Raw genomic sequence first — 25289 nt, forward strand, 5'->3', positions numbered from 1 at the left:
CGTTTTCTTTATGTGTAGATAGTGGCGTGGAATGCAGATCAACGTAGTTTATTTATCTGGACCCTTTAGATGAATGAAACTTTTAGGATTGAGACCTTCAGGGGTTTTTTTGGTTGGTTGGTTGTTTTTTTTTTGCCTTTTTAGGGCCACTCTCGAGGCCCATGGAGGCTCCCGGTCGAGGGGTCAAACAGGAGCTGCAGCTGCAGGTCTGTGTCACAGCCACAGCAACGCAGGATCCAAGCTGCATCTGTGACCTACACCACAGCTCACGGCAATGCCTGATCCTTAACCCACTGAGCGAGGCCAGGGATCAAACCTGCATCCTCATGGACACCAGTCGGGTTCGTTATCGCTGAGCCATGACGGGAGCTTCCTGGAAGAGTTTTTAATACCTTCTCCTTCGTGCTTGCTTGCAGCCCTGGGAAGTAGTCGACGGGGATTTTCTTTATTATCTGAGGACTTACTATTGGACAGCTGTTGTCTGAGGACAACGTTGCCGCCTTAGAAAGGACCTCAGCCACGGCTCAGAACGTCACTATGAGATGGCGGCAGAACCAAGGGACCTCAGAGGTTAAGGACCGAGCACATTTCTGCAGCCGCTGGCCATGTGCTCACTGCAGAGTTTTGAAAAGCTGTTTTATCCCCAGGATGTGCTCGAAGGTGAGGGGCCTCCTGTTCTGGGCTATTGCTTCCTAAAGAGCTGTCTCCAGTTTTCAAGGGCACCGTGCCAACTATGAAAAATTGAGTGCTCGGTGTGTCACAAGTGCCGAAGTGCTGGAAACCAGGGTTAGTGAAATCACGGTCCTGCCCCTTCGGAGCTGCCCGCTGGGGACGCGTGGTCACCAGGAGGCCATGTCCCCGCTCCCAGAGCCTTGGGGTCCGTGGGGAAGCCGGCAGGTCACTAGCAGCCCCAACACGCGGTCTTTGGTGGTATGACAGGGAGGACCCGTTGCCAGAGAGCATGATGGTGAGGCCTCTGACCCCGATTCGAGGATCCTGGGTCGGGCAGGGTGAGTGTGTGTGAGTGAGTGTGGAAGGTGGTGGGAACACAGGGCAGACTTAGCAGCAGGATACAAGCAGCCACCACCGGGAAGACAGACGTCAGAGTTCTTTACGCAGGTGATGGTTCTTAAAGGCTCATGGGATCCGTGCTGGAAGGTGCCCCTCCTCCAAACCCCTGGCTGGAATGAGCCACAGCAGCCTTCCTTTGGGTTCCAGGTTGCCCGTCTGCCAGCCGCATTAGCCCTTTTTAGCTGTGTGTGCCCAGAGACTGCCGCCAGCTAGTTCTGGTTACCCAGGCGCTCGCTGGGAAACCAGCCGCTTACTGTTGGCTCTAGACTGCCGGAGGCCAGCTCCGGCGGCCGGGGAGTGTACCCTTTCCCGATTGGAGATGGACAGCGTAGGCAAAAGGTACACACAGAGACAGCCTCTTTGTCCCTTCTTTCAGGGCGCTGGACTGCTCAGATTTTTTTGGCATAAGTGGTTGATTATATAGACAGTTTTTCACTACAGGTTACATCGTCGTGTTAAAAGTACATCGGTTAACTGTTCCATGGTACAGCAGCTCTACATCATGTTCTAAGATCTTTGTTTTAACTACATGTAGTGAGTGCAATTTAAGGGCAGTTAGGTACAATATATCCTGTGGAAAGGAGGAGACTCAGTACAAATCATCCCATAGCCATTCAGTCTCCACAAGTTGAAGAGGTCAGAGACATAACAAATCTTGTTTTTAGACCGGTGCTCATCTTTAAAGTGTTATGGCAGGGAGACAGTGTAAGAAAACATAAACCACCTTAACTAGCTATCACTTAAAAGCTTCTATAACTCATAGCTAGGTGTCTTTTGGTTATGAATAATATATGTCTAACTTCTATGAACCTCATTAAAATCCTAACTCTAAAGTTTACAATATAACTAGTTAGTACATAAACACTATGTTTTAATTAAGTTGGATTTAAACAGGGGAAAGTCCTTCAGGATGAAATTCTTATTATACTCTTGTTGTAACTTTGTTAAATCACAAATCACCGCAGGAAAATAAGAATGGAAAATAAGAATAATAAGCAAATAATCAGGAAAGACTGATGAAAACTGAATAACAAGTGAATAACAGAAAAGACTAAGTCATCCATGGAACAATCCCCACTCAGCAGCGCAAAAGGGAAATTGTTTTCTGGGAAATTTAGTTTTCCACCTATGTCAGCAGGCGAGCCTTACTGTCTTCCGGGGCCTGTCCTCGGAACGGTGCCGTGTAGGCAGGCATCCCCTTGTTTAGGAGCCTGCCCTCTGAATTGCACCGTTCAGACAGGCCCCTTTTCCTCATTAGAAGCTTGTCCTCGGAACTGCACCGTTCAGGCAGGCCTCTTTTTTTTTTTTTTTTTTTTTTTTTTTTTTTTATTAGGAGCCTGCCCTCCGAACTGCACCGTTCAGACAAGCCCCTTTTCCTCATTAGGAGCTTGTCCTCGGAACTGCACCGTTCAGGCAGGCCTCTTTTTTTTTTTTTTTTTTTTTTTTTTTTTTTATTAGGAGCCTGCCCTCCGAACTGCACCGTTCAGACAAGCCCCTTTTCCTCATTAGGAGCTTGTCCTCGGAACTGCACCGTTCAGGCAGGCCTCTTTCTTTTTTTTTTATTAGGAACCTGCCCTCGGAACTGCACCGTTCAGACAAGCTCCCTTCCTCGGCTCCTTGTATCTTCTCGGCTCCCCGCCCTAGACTTTCCTTTTAGGCAAAGTATAGACGTTTAATGGATAATGGCCGGTCTTTATCATCTTTGCTGCTTCCCAAATGCACTCCTAACTTGCATAGCACAGCGTTTACATCCTAGATCTGCCCGTACAGCTGTGTGAGAGGTTTTTCTTGTTGGTAACTGATCGGGTAGCCCCTAGAAGGTCGTTTCCATGAGCAGATTCTTTGAGTTTGTGCTCTAAGTCACAGGGAGCGCCCTTCTGGGAAGAGGTTTGCACAAGCCTTCGATGGGGGAAAAGAATTCAGAGCAGCCTCAGCAAAGCCTTGCATCCAAGAAGGCCAGAAACATGCGAAACAAACAGAAGATGGCTCACATAGGCTGGTTTAGGCTGGGAGTGGGGAGTCGTGAGGGGTGACTCTAGAGAGCAGTGGCTGGTTCAGTGTCCCCAAAACTACTGGCTTCAGAGTCACCTGGGAAAATTAGTTTAAGTATACCGAGACTGGCTCTCACGCCCAGACGTTGTAACTCCATTGGCGAGGTGGGTGAGTTGGAGCATTGGCAGTTGTAAAGCATCCTAGATTTCCGTGTACAGCAAAATTGGGCTCTTCCAAGCCTTATAATTATGGGGAGGCATCTGGAGTTTCTCCAGAGAGACGTTTTTGGTTTTCAGGCATCACTGAAGGACTTTCACCCGTGGAGTGACTTGATCAGACCTATAAATTCAGAAGATCTTGCTGCCGGATTGGGGAAAAATGGATTGGGAAAGCTAAGCTTGGGGAAGTGAAACCAGTTAACGAGCCCCTGTAGGTAACGGTGGCCTGGTGGAGGGGGTGGCAGTAGAGCTGGAGGAGGCGGGTGGATCCCTGAGTTAAGGAAGAGGTGGATTCAGTGTGGGGTGTGGGGCGGGCAGAGTAACCGGCTGACCCGGGTGGGTGGGGGTGGGCAGAGGAGGGAAGATATGGGGGGAGGGGTGTTTCTAGGTTTCTTTGGGGTCGACAATCCCCTGGTTTCTCCTTCCGAGAGCTCGCTCAGGAAGCCCATGAGCTCTTTGCAAGCACTGACTTCCCTCGGGAACTGCCTGCAGTCTGATTTCTTCTCAGGTAGACCTGATGGCTTGTTCCTCGGTTTGAGTGGGTACATATGTTTTCCCTAATGACCAATCATCTTGAGTATCTCGTTTGTCTAAGAGGCTGTTTAAGGGGATTCTCCCCATGCTTGTGGTCCATGGGTGTCTCGGAGGCTCAGGGTTTACCGTGGCTCAGTACCGTCTCTTTTGTCAAGAATGAGAGAAGTCGGGGAAATACAGATTCATTACTCTTTTGGATAATTGAATTGTGAGTTTATATTGCTTTCATCTGAAAAGTTTTTGGAGCCTTAATGAGTCAGCTTTTGAGTTTTTGGAGAAAGAGAATCTATGCAACAGTTCAGTTGTGCTTTAAGAAAACCCGGAATGGAAAAATCATAAACGACAAGGCAGGCAAATTCTGGGTGGAGGTAATTGGTGGTTGATGATTTGTGCTTAGGGGCCCCTTGGCTTTGTGGCAAGATGAGCTTTAGGAATCTTTTGTGATGTAAGGTTTCTGTGCTTGTTTGCATGACTTAGATTTCAGGAATAATCTCTGGGGATAAGGAATGGTTTACCCTGCGGTTCTTTCATCAGCTGACACTGTTGTGAGAATCTTGGGCAAGAGTTCCTAGGGGTTAAGACCCTCACTACTGTGGGACTCAGGAGACTGTTGGACAAGGAGAAGCTTTCTGTACGTGCTGCCTGGCTTTCCCCGATCCTTGTGTAAGTTGTCCTGTCTCTTTCCCGGCAGGCCGTGCCCGCAGAACCCATGGCGAGATCTAACCCTGGGCGTGACATTTTGGTCTGTTGCCGTAAATAGGATTCTAAAGTCATACATTATCTGTAATGAAATTCACTGTGGCGTTATCTGGGTAAATGAGTGAGTTTTGAAGCTAAAAATCAGGGAGAGATGGGAAATTCATTTAAGTCAGGAAAAGACACTAGGAGAAATGATCAGCATACAATCTGAAAAAAACCCACGTCTGAAAAATATTAAGACCTTCCCACTAAGCATTTGCAGTGAAGTATTATCTCTTCCCCGTCTTTCAAAGGAAGAATGATGTGCCAGCATTAAGACATCTGTTTCCCAAAGCATCAAGATGTGCTGTTGGCAGCATATTGTTTTGAAATGAATTTACTTCTAGAGAGTAGACGTTTTATAAGAAGGGACGTGGGGAGGACTGTGAGGCACCAGCACACCTGACGCCTTTGTGATGAGCTGGTTGTGTATTCACGTTCAGAGGCAAATGACCGAGGTGAACTCTCATAGAGGCATCGGCTTCATGTAAATGAGGTCATTTCCCTCTCGCGACCTTGCGTGGCATCAGCAGATGAGCTGTGCACGAGCAGTAAAGCAGCATGTCCCGCTGGCGCTCAGTCTGTCATCCGCGAAGGCATCAGGACGGAGAGAGGGCTGGTGGCTGTCCACGCTTAACCAGCAGCCTTAACTGACGGATGGAGCCATACCCTTGTTGGCTGACACCTGCTTTTAGAAGTTATTTATAGTCGTTCCCGTCGTGGCACAGCGGAAAGGAATCTGACTAGGAACCATGAGGTTTCAGGTTCAATCCCTGGCCTCGTTCAGTGGGTTAAGGATCTGGCGTTGCTGTGAGCTGTGGTGGAGGCCAGCAGCTACAGCTCCGACTGGACCCCTAGCCTGGGAACCTCCATGTGCCACTGGTATGGCCCTAAAAAGACAAAGAAAAAGTTATTTATAAAGAAGAGATCGTTGTAATTCAAACAGCCAGAGGTAGTTTTAAATGTCGGGATGTCCGGCCCTGGATTCCTCTGGGCGAGGGGCGCAGTGGGAGCGCTTAGCATCTCCTCTAACACCCGTTTATGCCGAGAGTATTTTTCCTGTATGTGAAGAGTCCGTTCAAATAGCATGTTATAAGCAAAACGTTCGAAACATACATAGATTCTTGAAGTCTTGAACCGTGTAAACAGGCTGTAAGACTAGCCACCCGGCGCATCAGTAGACCAAACAGTTGACAGGACAACATGTAAAGAGCTTGGAAGGTCACACTTCTCTCCTCACCGTCAGAAAATAAGCTCGACAGATTGAAAGTCAGCAGCGCTGCTTAGATGCATCGGAGAACTGAAGTCACAGGGTGACCGGCTGCCCTGAGAAATGGAGGGAAGAGGGTACCGGGAATCCCAGCTTCCTAGAAGCAGAACCTCACTCCTGCCCGCCCAGCCCACTCCCGCCCAGCCCCAGGATGGGTCGGAACAGGTGAACTGCAGTAGGGGAGTGGCTGGGGGCGCTGCGTGCCAGTGGAGAGTTCAGAACTCCCAGGCCTCACCCTCCCCAGGCGTCGGGGAGGGGAACGGGGTGGAGACTCATTCCCTTGGGAACTTTACCTCCAGGAGCCCCCCAGAGTCAAAGAAACATCCCCTCCCGCTTCTGGCACTGGGAAGGGAGAAGCAACCATTTGAAATTCATATCCAGAGCACTCTTTTATTTTATTTTTTTCTTTTTAGGGCCACACTTGCAGCCTATGGAGGTTCCCAGGCTAGGGGTCGAATGGGAGCTGTAGCTGCTGGCCTACACCCCAGCCGCAGCCACTCGGGATCCGAGACGCCTCTGTGACCTACACCGCAGCTCACGGCAACGCTGTCTGCGTCGCATTTGTGTTGTATATAATGTTATAAGTCATCTAGAGCTGACTTAAAGGGCAGGTTGGGAATCATTTAGATTAAATGCAGACACTTGGTTGTTATGTAAGGGATGTTAACACCTGTGGATTCAGGTGTCCGTGTGGGTCCTGGGAGCAGAGTCCCCAGTGGAAGCGTAGCGTTCACCCAGCGCTGCGATGAGACGGATGCCGGCATCCCGCCTCCCTCTGCCTTTCGGGCTCGGCCGGTGCCCCGAGGTGCTGCCCCTCCTGGGCTCAGTGCGGGAGGGTGGACCAGCCCTCCACGGAGAACACGTCACTGCTCTGCCTCCTCAGATCATGCGTCAGAGACGAGCCGTGTCGCCGCAGGAAGACGTGTTCTCGACTCTGCGGACCCTGGGTCCTTGCACTTGTCTGTCACTCACAGGCACGGAGCTCGAGAAATTTGAACATTTACCCAAAACAGCTTTCACCTCTCAGTTTTCCTGTTTAGCTCGGTTATTCTTTTTAGGTTAATAAGAATGTTCTCTGTGGCTTGGTTACTCCTTAGATCTTGCACACCCCTGCCCTTGTAAGCTGGTAGCTCTGGAAGATATTTTAAAACCTAGATTTTTCCTTCTGACAAAGGGGAGAGGGTTTGCTGACCTACTGTGTGCACTTGAAGCAAATCTACTTCCAGCTTTGATCCCGTGACCAAGGAGGTGGCGAGAGCAATGCCGTGTTTACTCGCTGCGACGCCAGGTGCCACTGGCAGGGCTGCTGAGCGCTGCCCCCTACTGTCCAGTGGTGGGGACTCCCTGCCCAGGGGCTGTGTCCACCTTCCCAGTTTCAGGAGCATAGGTCACTCACTCTGAGGCTGAAGAGCGAGACCCACAAGCGTTTCTGGTGACTTAGCGTGTTGGGGGCAGGTGCAGCCTCCCTACGGCTCAAGCAGCAGGCTCTAAAAGACTGTTCGTGTCACAACTACTTTGCATATGTTTTTGGGGCTCACTGAAAAAATGTCCACTTGTTTAAGAAGGTGCCTGTCACGATTTATGCTCTGTGATAAAATATTCCAAATGATTATTTCCTTAAGCACCATAAGGGAGGTGAAAGGCAGATGCCCAGATATTTCTAAGATATGTAATATATGTGATGGGTGAATTTGTTATGAGACACTTATCACTCTAGTAGTAACATCTCAAGGATTGCTAGTTTCAAAAAGGTCCAAACGTTTAATAAAAATATGAAAACATTATAAAGATCCCTAATAATGAAATGAATGTAAAAGCATCCTTTTTTTAAAATTTTTTTTATTTTCCCACTGTACAGCAAGGGGGTCAGGTTATCCTTACATGTATACATTACAATTACATTTTTTCCCCCACCCTTTGTTCTGTTGCAACATGAGTATCTAGACATAGTTCTCAATGCTATTCAGCAGGATCTCCTTGTAAAGCATCCTTTTTTTTAAGCATCGGATTGGCAGAGATGAAGGAACAATACTCGGTGTCAGGAATGAACTGGAAGTGTGACCTCTTTCTTATCATAGATGGCGCGTTCATAGATATGCTTCTGAGGAATGGCTGCTGCCAGTGTATTATGACAGCTTAGAAGATGCACTCATGCTCCGACATTGGTCCAGGACTGCTCAGTGCGCAGTGCTTGTTTCCCATGACTGTTGAGGGGTCACTCTGCCTGGTCCCTCTGAGCTGCACCTCACTGGATCCAGGGCTCATACGTAGCCCAGGGAAGCCCGCGTTACTGTGCTGGTGACTGAAAGGACGTTTATTCTGGACAGAGGCTCACAGATTCTAGAGCCAGGGCCTGACCTGTTGTCAGAACACTCTCCATTGTCTCCATCAGCCCATGAACAGGTGCACAGGGCCACCCTCGCCACCGGACTCATGACCAAATTAAAAGAAGGTAGTTCTTTCATAATTTGAAGTAGTCCAGCTGGTACAGTATGTTTGAAGTTCCTGCAGCAAACTGATTTCCAGAATCAGTCATGTGCTGTACCTTATTCAGTTCTCTTAGCGTTAGAGTGATGTTTCAAAATTCTGAATGTCTAGAACGAGCTCACCAGTTTCTCCTAGTTGACGGCAGTTGCTGTTCTGTGGTTGAGGTGTCTGAGCTGTTTTTAGTCATAACATTTTGGATACCAAGTGCAAAGTTTTTTTTTTTTTTTTTTTTTTCTCCTCCCAAATATCCAAACACCAGCTGGATGCCTGCAATTAAATTCTGTGTTGACTACCCAGAGCTCACTCACACCCGGGAGGAAAAGGGCTCCGTCCCACCAGACCTCCCCCCACTTGAGATGCTAGTCACCTGTACTGTTCACTGACCAGCTGTAAACCTTGGGTTTCCATAACCCTCTCCTCGGGTTCAGTAATGTGCTCGATTGGCTCACAAAACTCAGAAGGGGCTTTACTTAATATAATGGGCTTATGATAAACAAAAAACTCAGGGACAGCGAAATGGAAGAGCTGCATCAGGGAGTGGGCGGGGAGGGGCCTCTCCTCCCAGGGAGCCTGGACGTGCTCACCCTCTGAGTGCTCTGAACCCCACCAGGTCCCTACCTTTTTAAGAGCCTTTTATTGTGTAGGCACAGTTACCAGTACAGGGGGGCTGTGGATTAGAAAACATTCAGAAGCGTCTGGCATCAGAGAAACTCACGGTCATTAATAGACCCCTTTGGATTTCGCCTCCAGGCTCCCCCAGAGATATTTTCACTCATTTACTCTGATGGGATGGTTAGATTTGAGTAGTAAGAACGCGCGAGCGCCTGAACATACTGCCTTGTACATTCTAAAAGATTGTACACCTGCTGGGTCAGTGCTTGCTGGTTGGTAAGCGTCATTTCTTAGAGACTCTGAAGTAGTCGGGTATATAAATACTTCAGCAGCCTTTGGATAAAAGACTCAATTTTCTCCCCTTTGTTTAGTTGCGTTCATCACCGACTTGCTCTCAGTGTTTCCTCTTTCACAGCAGGTTTATTAGCTGTAGTTTGAAATTGCTTTGGGAGTTCCCATCATGTCTCAGTGGAAACGAATCCACCTAGGATCCATGTGGACTCAGGTTTGATCCCTGCCCTCGCTCAATAGGTTAAGGATCTAGTGTTGCCATGAGCTGTGGTGAAGGTGGCAGACACGGCTCAGATCTTACGTTGCTGTGGCTGTGGTGTAGGCCGGCAGCTACAGCTCCGATTCGACCCCTGGCCTGCAAACTTCCATATGCCCCAAAAGACAAAAATAAATAAATAAATAAATTGCTTTATATTTAGAGACTCAAAATGAGGGATTAGCCAGAGGCCTGTCTGACACCTCCTGGGAGCGTCTCAGTGTCCCTGCTTCCTCAGTGTCCGGCCTGCCCTCTTGTACCTGTTTTACCCCTTGGGAGTCCCTGGCCACGAGAAGGGCTCAGAAAATCGTGTTCTGCTGGTGGCTGGGGTTTCCTCCTTCTGCCCCGAAGGTTAACTTGGCTGGCCTTCATCTCTTGCTTTGGCGTGTTAGGACCAGCGTGGACCGGAGGGAGAGCCAGGGCACAAGGAAGGGAGAGCTGGGCAGAGCCGGCCCAGGACCCACGTGACTTGTTAGGTCAGAGCAGGGGCGGGTCTAAAGGAAGAGTGGGGTCAGCATGGACAGAACTGGACCCCAGAACCAGCTGTTTGGGATAGTCCACAGGTGGACTTCAGGTAACGCTTGCCACCGCTCAGCGCCTGCTTCTGCCCCTCTGTGTACGGGACGGGTCTTAAGGGGGGGTCGCTCTGAGCCCATCGTCCAGCGTTGCCTGTAATTTACCATCTCAGGACGTCCCTGAGGGTGCACGTGGGGTTCAGTGAAAAGCGCCTGTAATTTCTGAGCCCCAACACCCCAGCTACTCTGCCAATGACCTTTAATACGTTATTTCATGTAATTGTCACAGAAACTCTTTGCAGTGGCTTTTCTCCGCCCCCACTTTTCAGACAAGAAACGAAAGTCCTAAGAGGTAGCCTGACTTGTCCAGGTTAGGTTTGGAAAGGCCTGGAGCCGGGCGTCAAACCCAAGACTGTGTCGCTCTGGTGTCAGTGACAGACCCGAGCACCTGCTGTGTGGCGAGCCCTGGGTGGGCTCTGGAAATGCCCAGCAATCTAAACTGCCCCCACCACAAGGGAGGTGACTCAGCGTCCTCATCGGAATGCTAAGGAGGTTCCAGAATGGTTTAATTAAAAGCACTGCATAAATGCATGACATTACATTAGGCTGGCGGTGCTTTCCTGCCAATAGATGAAGTGCGAGGAAGCACCAGGAAGACGTATATGGTTATAAAACAGAAATGAGCGGAGCATAGAAAGGCTAATTGAAAGCGCGGAATGTTAGGAATCCTGCAGGTTTATTTATGTGACGTTTGGAAGATGCTGCTCTAGCAGTTTCTGGCTGGCTTTTGTGGCTGGTGCCATACCTAACAAACCTATCTGCTCAGATTAACCCCACAGGGCTGTGTTTAAAAGCACGCGCCCGTCGGAAGGGAGCCACACCTCAAAACAGTGAGAAAATACAATAAAAGCGCGCCTTCACGGAGAACCTGACTTTCAGGGCCCCCGAAGGCCTGCACCTGTGCTTCACGGGGTGTCAGCTGCTTTAGGGTCGGAGAGGAGATGCCCGTTAGCTTGGCGTCCACACCACCTGTGAGGGTCCTGCCTGTGAGGTGCTGCTCCAGCTCCCAGGGCCGAAGTGTGAAGGTGGGAGGGTCAGCTCACAGGGAGGGGTGGTTTTAATCAGGTCCGGGCTTAGAACCCAGTGGTTTGGCGTTGAGGAGCTTAGGAGGGCAGATGGTAGGCGCTTGCATTTGTTCCGCAAAGTCAATAATGCAGAGTTGATTCAGTTCTCAGGTTTATGGACCAAATCAACAGTTATACTAACTTTGAATTTCTGATATGATTTTTTAAATTTAATCCCAAATGCTTTGGGGGGAGGGTATTAGTACCATTCTAAAATGCACCGTTCCACGTTTTGAATTGTCTAGGCGTTCTCCTTCACCAAGTACTTTTCTGGTAACTTTTTGGATGGAATTCTGTCAGCAGAATTAGAGAAAACTAAACCATATGCTTGGAAAGAGTCAATATTTCAGTGATCCTGTGTATTTTGATTTTACTTGAAATAGGTGGGAAGGGAGGAGAAAGACGTTTTCATGTAGAACTCACCCATCGTGTGCCAGGCACCCTCCTAAGTGCCACCTGTATATGTATATGGCATGATGTATATAGAACATTAGCTCATGTCACCTGCAGAGCGCTTGTAACCGTTGTGCAAACAAGGAATGAATGGCTTTAAGAGATTAAAGGACTTGCCAGTTAAGATGGGTCTAGGATTTGAACCCAGGACTTTTCCTTTCAAAGCTCTTGATTTTGTTAGAGTCTGCTGCTGTCCTGGTTTGCAAAGACTGCATTGCAGTGATCAGAAGTTACAGAGCACAGACTAGTGAAGTCCCACGGTGTAGCTTTCGATGGCCTTAGCAGAGCAGCACGATCACATCAAGTAGGTGTTTGCAGGAGGGTCCCGGAGTGACGCTAGAAAGTGTGGGCCGAGGCCCGTCTCCCCAGGCTTGAACCTTTTTTCCAGAATGTTATCACCTAGAGCAGGGGAGGCGGCCTTTCTCAGTTGCTGGTTGCTGCTTAACAACTGCGTTTTAGAAATTTTTCTTGGCAGCTGTTCCTTGTGAAACTGCCTCCTCGCAGCTGTTTTGCTTCACTTGTCTGACTGGCCTCTTGGTACTTGGAGCAGCCTCTAGCAGGGCATCACATGTGTGGCCCTAAAAAGCAAAAAAAAAAAAAAAAAAAAAGAAAGAAAATCTTTTTACAAATGGGTGTGAGTGTTAGTACATCCTCAGGCAGTACAGAGGTAAAATGATCTGATCACGCACAGGGTCACAAAGGGGATCTGACACTCACGGCTCCTCGGTGGCTCCTAACCAGTGACCTCCTGCGGGGCGGGCCACTTGGCCTTATCTGTTCAAGTTTAAAATGCGTAAACTGGAGTTCCTGGCTCAGCAGTTAACGAACCTGAAGCATCCATGAGGATGTGGGTTCGATCCCTGGCCTGTGGTGTAGGTCAGAGATGCGGCTCGGATCCCGTGTTGTTGTGGCTCTGGTGTAGGCCAGCGGCCGCAGCTCCAATTCGTCTCCTAGCCTGGGAACCTCCATATGCCGTGGGTGCGGCCCTAAAAAAGACAAAATAAAATAAAATGCGTAAACCATTTGCCCTTTCAGTCCAGCTTTTAGGAGTTTAGCCTAAAGATGCATATATATATATATACACACACACACATATATATATATATATATGCTTCCAATGTGGTGTCTTCCTCTCGGGGTCTTGACTGCTACCAGTGACTCACACCTCGCGCATTTGCAAATTCCTTGCCTTTTTCAGTTCTGCCCCATCTGATCCTTTGTGAGGACCGAGGCCAGAGAGGGGCACAGATGCTCCCCGGAAACCGTGGCGCGTGGAAGTGGAGCAGTAACTGAAGGGACGGTGCACAGGGGGCCACATGCGGTGCCTGGTGTCAGCGTTTCTGCTTCAGGCTGCGGCAGGGCAGCTTTGCTGTTTGGATGGGCTGTGTTCCTAAAACTCTTCACGGGTGTGTTTTTCATCTTTGTGTCCCGCGCTTAGGTTTTTGGATGTTGTTCTTTTTCAGTGTGAACAGCCTAGAACTGATTTAGTTAAATACACAGATGTCATTTGGATGGAAACAATTTCAAGCCCTGCTTCTTCCGAACAAATTCTCTTAGGTGAAAATTACCATGTTCTCGAGCCATTAGAAATTATGATGGGAATCAGTTTTCTTGAATACTTTAGCAGTGCTATTAGGTGACCTACTAGTATATTGGGTGATTCAGTGTGTAGACATGTCGTGAATTAGTTTTTCTCTGTTACTACCGGAGATTTAAGTTTATGGAGAAATTGTGCGACCAGTCATCAAAGAACATACGATATTTAACAATGTACAAAGTAAAACATTTAACATTTGATTTATAAACACAGATAACTTTTCTTTAGTCCTCCTGGCAGACAGTGAGTGGTGGTACTTGCACGTACAGGGAGTGTGGGCTGCAGTGGATGCCCAAACATCTAGCTCCATTCTTTTCATACCTTTGGGGCAAGTGTTTCGCCTTCATTGTTCGGACAGCAAGGAACCTCAGAAGCGCTGCCCCCGCTCACTGAGTGTTCTGGTCCCACGTAGAGAAACAGCGGGACGTATCGCTTCAGCACAGGGTTCTCGTGAGACTGCGTATGAAGTTACAGACGCGTACATGTAGCCGAACCATTCATTTTCAGCCGTTTTCTCCGATCGTGTTTTATTTTTATTGCCAACTAAAAACTGTCGCTGGCGCTCTATAAGAATATAGTCCTTGGTCACTGCAGTTGCTGACCGTTGACACCTCCTGAAGAGAGTCCAGGGCAGAGTTTCGGAGCAGGCCTTCAGGTGGTGAGATGCTTTCAGGAGGAGATTGTAGGAGCCTGATCGCTTGCATCTTCTCGAGAAAAGCAGTGCAATCATTGATGAAGACATCTGCGCCTCCGACTAGCAGCAACCTTCTGCTGAAATGTGTGCTTCATTGCAGGGTCCCCCCTCACCCAAATCTCACGTGTGCTGAACCCCTGCAGCACCACCCCAGCCTTGGGAGCAGTTCCTCCAAGCTGGGAGGGAGGCTGTCTCCCAGGCTAGAGTCCTCATTTTGCCCCCAATAAAACTGAACTCACAACTCTCGTGCTTTCTTTTTCTTTTTTTTTTCAGTGGACATAATTTATCAGACACTCTTTCCTTTGGGATTAAAACAACCCAAAAAGTTAGGTTGTTTTTTTGGTAAGAAAGTTCACAGTGGAGGGAAAAAAAATCTTAGTTCTAAATATATCATTTTAGAGTTATAAAATAAGATGGGCTTTTTCTCTGAAAGAACAAAGATGTGACAGTCTGATGGTTTGGAAAAGTCTCAGAGACAGTTTCATGCTCGTGTAACTGGAAGCTGGGAGTCTTTTCAAAGGGTTCCTAAAACCAAAGGCACTTCTCCACATGCATGGCAGCTCGTAAATCTGTGCACATAAACTAGTTTCAAAAGCCCAGATTTGTGTTTGAAGTAAAAGACATGCTCGTGTTTCCCAGGTCTGTGTTTAAAATGGTGCGAAGAACTATTTATAAGGCGGCAGATCTGGAAAAGTCCATCAGCATTTCAAAGGCTGATACTCTGTCCCTGAGCTCAAGTAAACAGTGGCTGACTCTGTCATCGGGCAGAACTGTTTACCGCTTTCTCTTGCAGCCTTTCACATTTTTTGGTATTTGTAAACATCAAAAGTCTTAAATTTTCATGGAGCCAAATACATGTCTCTTTAATTTATTTCATTTGCTTGTTAAACCGTCCTTCCTAGCCCCAGACCAGTTGAAGAATTACCAGTATTTCTTCTATTTTTTTCTTATTTTTAAACATAGCAGAACTCTCTTGGCACATGGCATGAAGTGAAGACCAGATCATTTTTCTCCCAAATACTTAGTTTCTTAACACTGCTCTTATATAAGCTGTTTCTACATTGGTTAATGAGGATGTATGTTACTTTTGTTGGTTAATGAGGATATGTATATTGCAGTTTTATATATCTCAGAATCTGTTTGCTGTGTCAGTTCTTTTGCCAGTTTTCATTATTGTTGCTTCTTATGTTTCACAAATTCCTGGACTTTGGGATGATGTTTAAAGTCCTTCTCCTACCCTCCCCACCCCCTGTAGAAATTTCCATTGGGAATTACATTAAACTAATGTGGCTCGAGCTGGCCATTATACCAGTCACTCTTCGTATATCCAAGGTATCTCTCTTTTTTTCTGCTCTTCTCTCATGGTTTGTTGTACGTTTTGGTCATTTGCTTCAAAGAGGCCCCTGTATTTGTCCTTGTAAAAGATGTGTTTTTTCCATATAACTATCACCGGATGGCTATGGTTGGGACAGCCCTCAGGTTATCAATAGCCAAGAATGCTCTTGATTTCTAAAAATGTTCAGTTCCTTCCCTTCACCAAACTGTTATTTGTTCTAATAGTTATCAGTCGATTCATTTGAACTTTTTAGATCGTTATATTGTAGCCAGTAATATTTCATTACTTTCTGTCTTATGTTCTTCTATGAGCTAAAGGCCTAAATTTTTTAAATGATTGATGATAAAGTAGCTACTATCTGGTAGACATGATCTCATAACTTACCTAAGAGAACATCCCTCTTTATTGTGTGGAAAAGTAGTTGGAAATTATCACATTTCCTTCCTAGTGAACCAATGGAATCCGTTCCTGTTTTTGGTAGCACAAATACAATTTTAGGGGAAACTTGTTAAAATTGTAGCCTTGAAAACTTATTTAAAGCAGATTTTGTTGTTGTCTTTTTGCCATTTCTTGGGCTGCTTCCATGGCATATGGAGGTTCCCAAGTTAGGGGTCGAATTGGAGCTGTAGCCGCTGGCCTACGCCAGAGCCAGGATCCGAGCCGTGTCTGCAACCTACACCACAGCTCACGGCAACGCCAGATCCTTAACCCACTGAGCAAGGCCAGGGATCAAACCCGCAACCTCATGGTTCCTAGTCGGATTCGTTAACCACTGAGCCACGACGGGAACTCCTTAAAGCAGATTTTAAAATAGATTATTGTATATACTCTTTTTATATTTCTAGGCAGAAGCTTGGTGAGATTGGGAAGGTGAAATTTGGGGTTAAAAAAACGAAACTAAAATCCAGCCTTTATGGATGGCTGTCTTAGTAGGCCAATTGTTATGTAGACTAGAATCGGAACTTTTTCATTAGATACAGCAGTTGTCTTTCTTAAAATTACACCTGTAACTCTCTTGCTCATGAACTTGCTTTCGTGGTGTCCTGTTTCCCAGCTCAGACTCTCCCCTCTGCACAGCAGCGGACACCACCCACCAGGTTTGTGTGGGTGTGTTTGCGCCCCCCTCCCGCCCCGTCACCTGGATGCACATACGTGTCTTTCCTTTCCGCTGCAATCTGCTGCGTAGCTCTTCAGCTTTCCTGAGGCCCTGAGTAGACCCCCCATGGAACTGGCGGGGCCGCGGCCCAGGGCCTGCCCCCCCCCCCCCCCCCGGTTGACCTCCCTCCTGATGAACCCCGCTTCAGCTGATGAGGGACCTCTCACCTCTGCCGGAACAGCGCACAGTCCTGGAGGTGGTAGTCTTCCTAGTCAAGTCCTGCCCCCTGTACCAGGGTGTGTGTCACTGGAGGTCGCCTCCCGTTAGGCGGAGGTCGGGCGCTGGAGGTGCCAGGCGTGGTAAAGGATCTCGCTGTCGGAGCTGCGTGGAGAGAGCCCTGACCCTGCCACACTCACTCCACGGGGTGAGGCGGAGGCCAGGAGACCGCGTGAGGAAGCAGTTGGACAATTCCTGGCGGCCTGGGCCGGGGCCGGGGCTGGGGCGGTGGAGGCAGGTCGGAACAGAAGTTGGAGTTCAGAGGTCAGAGGTCGTGAAGGCAGAGGTACAAACTCTGCTTCTGGAGCTAATGTGGCGTCTGAGAGAGGAGCCAGGATGACTCTGGCGGTTCAGACTTGACCCACCGGGAGCATGAGGTGCGGACGAGCAGCTTGGAGGGGCCAGCGCCAGATCAGGGGCTTATGCTGGACGTGTTGGCTTTGACGTGACGGACGTCCGAGAGGAGAGGCTGAGCAGGCAGCAGCGAACAGCTCTGGGGTTTGGGGGAAGCGGCTCTCGCTAGAGAGAGTTTCAGTTTAGGGTGGTCCTTAAACTTGTGAAACGGATCCCGTCACTGAGGGAACAAGTGCGGTTGTCCAAGGAGAGTGACCTGAGGACTGAGCCCCGGGCGCTTCGGTCTTTAGAGCTGGGCTGTGATGATGGCTGCACAACCATAAAAATATAATAACATTCCTTGAGTTAAAAAAATATCTCGAGCTTGGGCGATGAGCAGGAGCAAGCAAATGGACCGGCAGGGAAAAAAGCCCCTGAGATAAGAGGTGATGAGGTGGTGAGCTGAGTGCTAAGAGAACATGGCGTGTGCAGAAAAGAAGCCAGGCCTCGTCAAATGCTGCTGATTGGTTAAGGGAGGCGGACACCGGGAGCCTCGAGGTGGGAATCTTAACGTGTGGGTGGGTGGTCTAGACGGTTGCTGAAGCAGTAGGATAAAAGGCTCCTTGGAATGAACCGGAAGGGGCGGAGGAGGGGAGTCGGAGACCTCCGTGTGACACTTTGGCGGTGTTTTGGGGTGAGAAAGAGACTATCAGTTGGATGGCACTGAAGAAGTTGGGTCAAGAGAGGGAGCTTTTAACAGATGGAAATTTAGGAGTTCCTGCCATTGTGTTGAATCTTTTCTGCATCAGTTTCCTTTCTGCAAGATGATCAGGCTGGTCTTTGAGATTCTTTCCAATGAGATGCTCGATCCTACTTGGGCCATTCAAGTTCTCACAGAGAAACTGAGTATTCTTACAGAGAAATAATAAAAGGAAAAACGGAAAAAGCCAAGATTATTTTCTCTCTCTCTCTTCTCAGCCCAGTACAGATAAGAAACTGGGAATTACTGGCGTGTATTTTCTACCTTTCTCTTAAGTAATTGAAGACATCTTACCCCGAGCATATATATTTATGGTAAAAGGTAAAAATAAAGAGCCCCGAACAGGGAGGCAGAAAGTGGAAAAGAACCATCCAGAGGGATGACAGGTGCGTTGACCGTGAGGGCCTGCAGGTGCCCGGGTGTCGACCGGCGGAGAGGCGGGTCACTGCGGAGGGGCAGGCGGGCTCGGCTGTGTGTGGACCCTGTCTGCGGTTATGTGGTGGGACCGGGGCTTTGTTGTCTGACCTACAGATTCTCATTCCTCTCCTCTTAAGACTTGAATTTCAAAATGAAATTCCCCTCCCCAGGCCCTTTAAAAGAACAAGGAGTCGTCGATGAGCTCAAATAAAAGAACCCATTGAGGAGTTCCTATCGTGGCTCAGCGGTTAATGAATCTGACCAGCATCCATGAGGACGCAGATTTGATCCCTGGCCTCGCTCAGTGGGTTAAGGATCCAGTATTGCTGTGAGCTATGGTGTAGGTCGCAGACGCGGCTCGGATCTTGCATTGCTGTGGCTGTGGCGTAGGCAGGCAGTTGTAACTCAGATTTGACCCCTAGCTTGGGAACCTCCATATGCCTGGGTGCAGCCCTAAAAAGCAAAACAAAAACAAAAACAAAAAAACCCCATTGAATTGGCCCCTGTGTGTGCCAGTGGCGGGGTTGGCATTGCCCTGCTGTCCCTCGCCCTCCCCGGCCTGGCTGTGGGCCGCAGGACAGCTCCTCTTCGGAGACCTACCTGCTGCTTTGTGTGCTTGTGGTCCCCTGAGTGGACGCCTGGATTTCAGTGACCTCAGCATTGCTTGGATTTCCAGTGACTTTGAAGCCCGTGGCCCCCGGGCCCAGGTTACCTACGTTTGTGATTGTTTTTCTGAGAGGCCACTGCATCCGCTCCTGTGGAGAGGCTGGCCCTGGTTGTGGGCACAGACCCTGTCCCGTGGGGAGGCTCTGCTTCCCACCCTCACTTCCGGGGAGGGCACAGGCCCGGAGGAGAGACGGCAGGGACGTGCAGCATCGCGCTGGCTCGAGGGAAGGCCCTGCGGTGGGTGACGGGCTCTGCTTCTGTTCAGGGCGGCTGCCTGGCCTTCTCCTTATGCCCCCAGGCGGCCATGGGGCCCTCTTGAACACACTCTGCCCCGCTGTTGGCGGCGGGGGTGGGGAGAGGGGGCTGGAGGTCCGGGGAGGGGCCCTGCGGCTCCTCGCTCGCAGCCTCCATCCGCGTTAGAGGACCCGTTGCCCCAGACGGTAAACTCTGTTCAGCCCTGGAAGCAGAGCCGCGGGAGTGGTCTTGATGGGGTCAGCTGAGGTCGATGGTCACCCCAGCGCAGGGGAGAGCTGGGCCTGGACCCCTGACTCCCATGGGCCCCCCTCTCCTGTGTGACTCCTCGTTTCCTTTTCTCCAAAACGTCGGTCTCGTGCTGACGACTGAACGAGGGGCTGTCGGTGCGGTGCCCGCCGAGTGACGCGAGGAGTAATGGTCATAGCAATGTCACCGTTGTTACCCTTGTGTCACTCATCTGTCCTGTCACCAGCCCTGCTGCAAAGGGTGTTACTAAAGCAATGCTAGCGCTTAGGAGTGTCCTTCTCTCTCTCTCTTTGCTTTCGGCTGCGCCCACAGAATGTGGAAGTTCCCCGGCCGTGGATGGAACCTGCGCCATAGCAGCGACCTGAGCCGCTGCACTGACAGCGCCGGATCCTTAACCTGCTGTGCCCCCCAGGGACCCCTGAGATGCTCTTATCTGATCTGCCGTAAAGGTGAAACATCTTCAAGGCCAGCTGCAGTTTTGATATTTGAGAAATATCAGAAAGTCCCAGGACTGCAGAGACTGTAAACCTGCTCGCTAACCAGAGTGTGTTTGGCAGGGGTGGCACCTCCCTCCCGGGTACCTTGACTGCCCAGCACCTGAAGGGGCGCCCTGGGCTCCTTTAAGTAGCGCTTCCCCCAGCGTCTCCGACACGCAGGTGCAGGGCGGTCCCTCTCTGTTCAGAGCAGCCGATGGGGATTAGCCAGGAGCCGGATCTCAGCTGAATGAGTTTCGTGTTTGAGGAGCGCAGACAATTAAATGCTGGAAAGCGGCTCGGGGAGGCGGCTTGAACTTTAAGAATGCCCCCCCCCCCCCTTTTCCTCGCGTCTCCCACTTCGCCCTGAGATTTTTCACATTTATATTAATTTTCTCCACGGCTCGCATTAGGTTATATAATAGAATGTGAATTTCAAATAAATGTCAAAATCAGAAAATAAGGCTGTCATCCTTCACAGGCAGCTATGGAGAACATGGACTCCTCTTTTTGAAGCATTTTTTGTCACACGAAGCACAGCTTGTCACCAACAGAACTAGGAAATCTCTCTAAAGACTGAAGCCCCGAAGGGTGTTGGGGTTATGGGAGGATGTGGCGGAGAGGAAGGGCGGGTTGGGGACCCCTGGGCCCGGTTCGCCTCTCGCTGGCCCCGGGATGACCCAGCTTCTCGTCTGCAGAGTGAAGATGTTAAGCCGGGCGTTCTGCAGGGTCTTTTCCGTATTCACGCTGTGAGTGCAGGTTCGAGGCCCCCCTCTGCATGTCTTACTCAGCCATTCCTGTAAAAGCGAAAGGCACGGTCTTCCTCAGGCTCATGGAACTTGTGTGGATAAAATGCATCACCGCCCCCAGCAGTGATTTCTCTGTGTGTGTGTGTGTGTGTGTGTGTGTGTGTGCGCGCGCACGCGCGTGCATGCGTGCATGTTTTTTTTTTGCATTACTGGAGCCCTTAAGGCTACTTTGCTTGAAATGCCAGTTTATAAAATACACACGCAGAGGGCTGTGGGCCACTAGGGCTCGTGCCCCACTTTTCTGTCTGGTTTTCACCCCCTGAGCCCCCTCTGTAGGGCCGAAGGGTTTGACATCTAGACCCATGCTCCTGAGTGCACCGTTGTTTTCTTGCTCTACTTCTGTTCTTTCTTTTTTCTCACTTTTTCATTCCATTTTGAACATCTGCAAGCGTACAGCACAGTGTGAAAAATGCTTGCGATGAAGCTTTGTAGAGCCACCACCTGGGTTCTTGTAATTAACCCGTGAATACACTCGCTTTGCCCCGTATCCATCTGTCTGCCATGTGTCCAGCCACCAACCCATCTTTGAGTGTGTGTGTGGGGGGGGGGGTAGATTTCAAAGTTGTATCATTCTGCACTCTCACCAGCAAAACTTGGTTCTACTCCGCATGCAACAAAGGTTAGTAACCAAACTCCAGCAAAACTTGGTTCTACTCCGTATGCCGCAAAGGTTAGTTAACCGAACTCCAGCAAAACTTGGTTCTACTCCGTATGCAGCAAAGGTTAGTAACCAAACTCGAGCTGTGGTTGTTCCACACCTTTGTTGTCATTTGATGTTGTCAGTCTCTTTAAACGCAGTTATCCTACTGGGGTAATGATGAAGAGGATGCTGCTAGTGGCGTTCACGGGTTTTGTCTGCACGTCCTTTGCTGACTGACATGTCAGGCACCTTCCCACACGCCCGTCGGCATCTGCACGTCTTCTGTGAAGCGCTGGTGGAAATCTTTTGTCTGTTTGCTTTTATGCAGGCTCCTTGTCTTTTCATTATTACTTGGTAGGGATTCTTTACATGTCTCAGCTGCCATATTCGTGTTTTGCAAATATTGTCTCCCAGTCTTTGGCTTCCTTTTCATTTTCTTAAAGATGTCTTTTGAAGAACAGAAAATGCCAATTTTCAAATATAATCTTACCAGCATTCTCTTTCATGATTGTGGCTGCCTATTTTAAGAAACCTGTATCCTCTCCAACTTACAAAGATATCCTCATATGGTTGCCTCTGAAAGCTTCCTGTTTTGGTCAGTGGTTTTTCTCTGTAGGTCTTTGGTGTATCTTGAATTAACGTATATCCTCAGAGGTTGGGGGCTCTGCCTTTTGGCCCCCCTCAGCACAAGCCGCTTCTGTCCCCCTGGGTGACTAATGTGTGTAGACACTTGTGGCTGGGTTCCTGTACGTTCTAGTCTTTCTTCACCTCGTCCCACAAATATTAATTGTCTCTCAGGTGTCAGGTGCTAGACCTGGTTTGGGGTATAGAGTGTTGAGCAAAATACAAGTAATGCATGTCACCATGGAGCTGGTAGTCCAGTAAGGATAAATAGACAGGGAGCCGGTGAACACTGAATCTAGAGAAGTCTTTTTTGTCCTATGAAACTCACCTTAATTCGGTACTTGAAAATCAGTCGTTCTATTTTTTAATTTATTTTTTTGTCTTTTAGGGCCGCACCCACGGTATATGGAGGTTCCCAGGTTAGGGTCAAATCGGAGCTGTAGCTGCCAGCCTACGCCACAGCCACAGCAACGTGGGATCTGAGCTGCGTCTGCGACCTACACCATGGCTCACGGCAACAGTGGATCCTTAATCCACTGAGCGAGGCCAGGGATGGAACCCGCATCCTCATGGATGCTAGTCGGGTTCGTTAGCCACTGAGCCACAATGAGAACTCCAAAACCAGTCATTCTAATCCACCATATCAGCAGGCTGGAGAAAATCATGTGGCCTGATAATTGACGTGGAAAAAGCATTTCACGAAATCCAGCACTCGTTCAAGATAAAACTGCAGCCAACTAGGCTAGAGGGGCACCCTCCGCTGGGTGGAGAGCACCTGTGAAGATGCTCCGGCTGACGTCGTGTGTGCTGCCGAGAGATGGGATGCTTTCCCCCTACTCCTGGGAACAAGGCAAGGATGTCTGCTTGTGTCGGGACTTCCAGCAACTGTAACAAGGCAGGAGCAAGAAGTCAGGGCCATTCGTGTCGGACCAGAAGAAAGAAAACTATCCCTGTTTGGAGATGATATGATTGTCTGAGCGGAAAATCCCAAAGAAGGAGGTGTCAGAAACCAAACAGCACCTGTAAAATGAATTTCTGCTAGGTTGCAGGATATCATATCCATGAGTAAAAATCCATCACGTGCATACGCGCAGTAAACATGTGGGAACCAAAATTAGACAAAACTGTAATCACAGTGCCTCTCAGGACACAGGCATACGTTTCACAGAACCCCTCTCGGGTCTGTGTGGCGAGTACCAAGTGCTGATGAGAGAAATCAAAGCCCTGAACAAAGGGAGAGACTGGGCTCGCAGGTCGAAAGAGTCAGCGCAGCTAAGACCAGTTTTCCCCTGCTGTCCAAGGCGATTACTGTGAAACCCGAGCAAGGTCCCTTTCTTCCCCCACTCAATATCCCTCCAATAAAGCACTAACCATGCAGACTTATTAGATTTCAACCCTTGAGCACTGCTTTTTTTTTAGAAAGTTTTTATTCTTTTTTTTTTTTTTTTGCGTTTTAGGGCCGCACTCGCGGCACATGGAGGTTCCCAGGCTAGGGATCAAATTGGAGCTGGAGCTGCCAGCCTACACCACAGCCACAGCATGGGGGGATCCGAGCTGTGTCTGTGACCTACAGCATAGCTCACAGCAACACCAGATCCTCAACCCACTGAGCGAGGCCAGGGATTGAATCTGCGTCCTCATGGATGTTGGATTCATCACCCCTCAGCCACAGCGGGAACTCCTACAGCTTTTATTTTAGAACAGTTTTAGATTTATAAAACCCTTTGGGAGATAGTGCAGAGTTTCCACACATCACACGTTGTTTTTCCTGTTATCATCCTGGACTAGTAAGCTGCCTTATTATTAAATCAGCAGTGAGGCGTTATTATTAAGCAAAGTTAATAATATTATATTATTAACCAAAGTCCATGCTTTATTCAGACTTCCTTATTTTTGCATGATGTCCTTTCTCTGCTCCAGAATCCCGTCCAAGATCCCACTTGACGTTTAGGGGGACGGTGTGTTAGACTTCCCGTGATACTGGTGACTGGTGTGTGGTGGGTCCACGCTGTCACCATAGCTTATCACCACGGCTGTGCATTTGCTCACCTGGCTGAGGTCGTGTTTGTCAGTTTTCTCAGCTGTAAACGGACTCTTTCTTCCCCCTTTCCCTACTGTGCTCTTTAGAACCGCCTAAGTTGTTCATACAGAAGCTTCTGAAATTTATGTATAAAGGCACAGGTCCTAGAATCGTTAAAATAGCTTTGAAAAAGAATAAAGCCAGTGGAATGATTGTAATTAAAGCCCACTAAAGCTGCACTACACTCCGGCTAAGTGGTGTTGGTGGAGGACAGACCGAATAGAGAATCCAGTACCAGCAGTTTAACGGAGGAAGGAGAGGCTTTTCAAAAAATGGTGCCGGAGCAATTGGACGTCATTGGCAAGACAACAATTTTGGCTAAACTCTCACACCTTATATAAAAATCAGCTCAAAATGAATCATGGACTTAGATTTAAAACTATCAATCTTGGGAGTTGCCATCGTGGCACATCGGAAATGAACCCGACTAGGAACCATGAGGTTGCGGGTTTGATCCCTGGCGTTGCTCAGTGGGTTAAGGATCTGGTGTTGCTGTGAGCTTCGGTGTAGGTCGCAGAAGCGGCTTGGATCCTGTGTGGCTGTGGCTGTGGTGTAGGCTGGCAGCTGTAGCTCTGATTCGATGCCTAGCCTGGGAACCTCCATATGCCGTGGGTGTGCCCCTAAAAAGACAAAACAAACTATAAATCTTGGAGTTCCCATCATGGCTCAGTGGTAACGAACCCGCCCAGTATCCATGAGCTCACGGGTTTGATCCCTGGCCTCAAGGCATTGCCGTGAGCTTTGGTGTAGGTTGCAGACACGGCTCTGATCCTAAGTTGCTGTGGCTGTGGTGTAGGCCAGCAGCTGCAGCTCTGATTCCACCCCTAGCCTGGGAACTTCCATATGTCTCAGGTGCGACCCTAAGAAGACAAAAACAAACAAACCAAAAAACCCATGTAAGTCTTTTAGGGAAAAGTTTAGAAGAAAATGTTAAGGATCTGGAACTTGGTAAATGCTTCTTAGACTTGACATGCAGAGTATGATTCACAGGGGAAAAAATGGGCAAGTTGGACCTCATTAAAATATAGGCTTTTACTCTGCTTAAGGCCTGGCTAAGATAATGAAAAGATGCTTTAAGTCTGGGAGGAAATAGTAGCATACTATGTCTTTGATAAAGGAACCATATCTAAAATATACAGAATTGTCAACATTCCGCAGTAAAGCAAAGAAACAAAAAGTAGCGCAGTTAGAAAACATAAAAACCGTTTCACCAAGGAGCCCTCCACTCGGCAAGTGAACCCACCGAGGTGTCCCCATCATTACTCATTAGGACACGGAAATTTAAACCACCGTGACACATCACTGCATATCTGTCAAAATGGCCAAAATAAAAAACAGTGAGAACCCCCGGTGCTGGGGAGGATGCGGGGAAACCACATCCCTCACACAGTGTCAGGGAGAAGGAAAGATACGGCAACTCTGGGAG

General features: G+C 48.8%; 1 protein-coding gene and 1 long non-coding RNA gene across 51 annotated transcripts in view; one reads left to right on the forward strand and one right to left on the reverse strand.

Annotated features, from left to right (window-relative positions):
* The window catches only part of FARS2 (phenylalanyl-tRNA synthetase 2, mitochondrial), a 408395-nt gene that overhangs the window by 23404 nt on the left and 359702 nt on the right, over window positions 1–25289 (forward strand). The gene's annotated exons all lie outside the window — the stretch shown is intronic.
* On the reverse strand, window positions 11713–19913 carry LOC146401146 (uncharacterized). Its single transcript, XR_014809529.1, has 3 exons — window positions 18671–19913; window positions 16512–17804; window positions 11713–12139 (listed from the first exon to the last, which is right to left on the reverse strand). It is a non-coding gene; the product is annotated as an uncharacterized LOC146401146 (long non-coding RNA).

The sequence above is a fragment of the Sus scrofa genome, chromosome 7 (assembly GCF_054392235.1).
Source record: "Sus scrofa isolate SSC_HxYL_T2T_F1_AM1 chromosome 7, Sscrofa_HxYL_maternal_Yorkshire_Landrace_v2.0, whole genome shotgun sequence".
In the NCBI taxonomy this organism is placed as follows: domain Eukaryota; kingdom Metazoa; phylum Chordata; class Mammalia; order Artiodactyla; family Suidae; genus Sus; species Sus scrofa.